Source organism: Amia ocellicauda, chromosome 6 (genome assembly GCF_036373705.1).
Source record: "Amia ocellicauda isolate fAmiCal2 chromosome 6, fAmiCal2.hap1, whole genome shotgun sequence".
In the NCBI taxonomy this organism is placed as follows: Eukaryota; Metazoa; Chordata; class Actinopteri; order Amiiformes; family Amiidae; genus Amia; species Amia ocellicauda.
The window spans coordinates 41,849,240-41,851,723 of record NC_089855.1 but is presented as its reverse complement, the minus strand read 5'-3'; the positions used below and the strand labels follow the sequence as shown (position 1 = coordinate 41,851,723).

Genomic DNA, 2,484 nt, shown 5'->3' with positions numbered 1-2,484 from the left:
TGTTAATAAACAATTGTAAGAGAATTTTGAATGCTCGTTTTTTCAGTCAATCTAAATAAATAGTTGAACTGAAAACTCATAGGTCAATTGGTTTCTCTTTTAAGATTCTTTTTAGAGGGAAGATGCGTTCAAGTCACAGATGTGCAATAATCATTTATTTTGACAAAAATAGGAAACTAATATCATTCAATTATATTACTGAAAATAAGTAATATTAAGCTTCTGCTGGATTACAGTAAGAAACAGATAATACCCATTTTCTTCTTTCTCCTCACAGTACAGCTTATAGGCCAGTCTGGTCAGGCAGGAAGCAGTGTGTCTCTCTCTGTCTCCCTCCAGCTCTCTCTTGTGTCTCGTTGCAGGATGAAGAAGTTAAGAGAACTCAAATTCTCTTTGTTTTCCCTTTTATAAGGTTTCCTTCCAACCAATAGCATTTTGCCACCACCATGACCTAATTATGAAGTGGGGGTCCCTTCGAATTTGGCTAGGAACCGGTAAGAGGACAGGTCCCTTTTGGTCTTCTGGACATACAGACAAGGTTACCAGGGGCTACCAGAGGCTACCAGTGGCTACAAAGGAACTGTCCATTGCTTATATTTAAATAAATTCTGTTATCCAATCAAAAAACATAACAGCCATTACTGTTATCCGTCAGTCTGCTGTACTGTACGCTCCTATACTGTACTATCAAGAGTATGCGCTGCACACATTCATATCGGTTTCCTCTTTAAGTAAAGAGGACATTTAAAAACCTTTACATTAAATCTTCTATTTAACATTTACCAAATTTTATAATTGATAATTATATATATACAGTATGTTATTACATAATTATTTAAAAAGATATAATTCTTCTAAATAGTTATTTCTGTTCTAATTATTGTAAATAAGCAATTATTTTTAAAAGAGAAGAGTAAGAAATTATGCAGGTTTTCCATTATGTAGAGAGGGAAAAAAAAACACAGAAACTGCATGCAACTTCCATAATGCACCATTTTGGGCAACACAAATGTTCCCATGTAAATTAGACTGAGTTGACTATCTAATTTACATAGAGGACATTTAGCACCCCCTGGATGTGCCCTGGATGTGCATCCCACAAATCTCCATCAACTGCAAGATGCTATCCTATCAATATGGGCCAACATTTCTAAAGAATGCTTTCAGCACCTTGTTGAATCAATGCCACTTAGAATTAAGGCAGTTCTGAAGGCGAAAGGGGGTCAAACACAGTATTAGTATGGTGTTCCTAATTATTATTATTATTATGTATTTGTTAGCAGACGCTCTTATCCAGGGTGACTTTCAAAACATAGGAGCATTGCTGTGTGTCTGGCAACAGGGACAATGCAACAGTAATTTTAGACCTTCATCACAGACTTCATCAATAAGCACAATATCCCATTAAAGCATTAACATCACCTGAGATGGTCCAACAGTTTATTGATCTGCCCACAATTGTGCCGCAAAAACCAACAAAACAGTCGGATCCATAATCAATAGGCTAGCCAATTGTTTTTTAAATAAGAATAAAAGTAAAGATACGCCACAAAATGAATGAAAATTTGAACTGTGTGCATGGTGACGAAAGGCTGATCTTAGCATATTCGTATACTTGTATGTTCGTTTCTGGTTTTCTACATGTGATTTCGTGTTTTTTGTTTGGTTTTTACAATGTATCTGTGCTGTGTGTAGACGTGGAATGAGTTTGATTGTGATGTTAAATAGGGTTTAGAAACACAGTCGCCTCGGGGCTGATTACTATTGCTGTGTTTCTTCACTTCTACTCAAATACAAAATTGAGGAAGCAGTGGTTAGTTCTGAATCAAACATATTGACCCCCTCACTCAATCTGTAAGTCCTGCAGCAAACATTGGAATATGCATAGATATTTGCACACATTTCTCTCTTTCTCTCATTCTCTCTCTCTCTCTCAATTCAGTGCATTTGTATTGTGAAAGCAATTGGACATGCAAACATACATACATACATACATATATATGGAAAATAAACAATACAATTATAAATCACAATAAGATGTAATAAAGTACAGAAAAACAAAATGTAATAAAATGTGATCTTTAATACACACATATGTATGGCTGGTCGGAAGCGTCTTGGACTCGGGTTCCTCTTCATTACTTATAATGCTTTTGCCTTTTGCTAAAGCTTTCCATGGAGGGGAACGTGGATGAGTTTGTACCATTCTTGGGAGGCTCTGCCTTGTTGGGGCGGAGCTGTGATCCAGGTGAACAGCAGATCGGGCATAGGTGGGCATGTGGGCGGAGGAGGAGGAAGACCGGTCAAGCAAATAAGCTTGCTAAGGTACGCAGCAGCAGCAAACAGCCCCCCCATCCAGCCAGCCAGGCAGTCTGGCTGGCAGTGACTGAGTGGTTGACAGACTGCAAGCAACGGAATGCACGTGCTCTGTGATGTCATAGCAGTCAGCTCAGAGAGAGGTTAGTGATGTCATCGCTGAGTTGG

The 2,484-nt window shown here is 38.1% G+C and overlaps 1 non-coding gene across 1 annotated transcript; it reads left to right on the top strand.

The window, feature by feature from the left end:
* The first annotated feature begins 2,119 nt into the window (after positions 1-2,119).
* On the top strand, positions 2,120-2,234 carry LOC136751972 (U5 spliceosomal RNA). The gene has a single exon (XR_010817155.1). It is a non-coding gene; the product is annotated as a U5 spliceosomal RNA (small nuclear RNA).
* Positions 2,235-2,484: the final 250 nt, after the last annotated feature.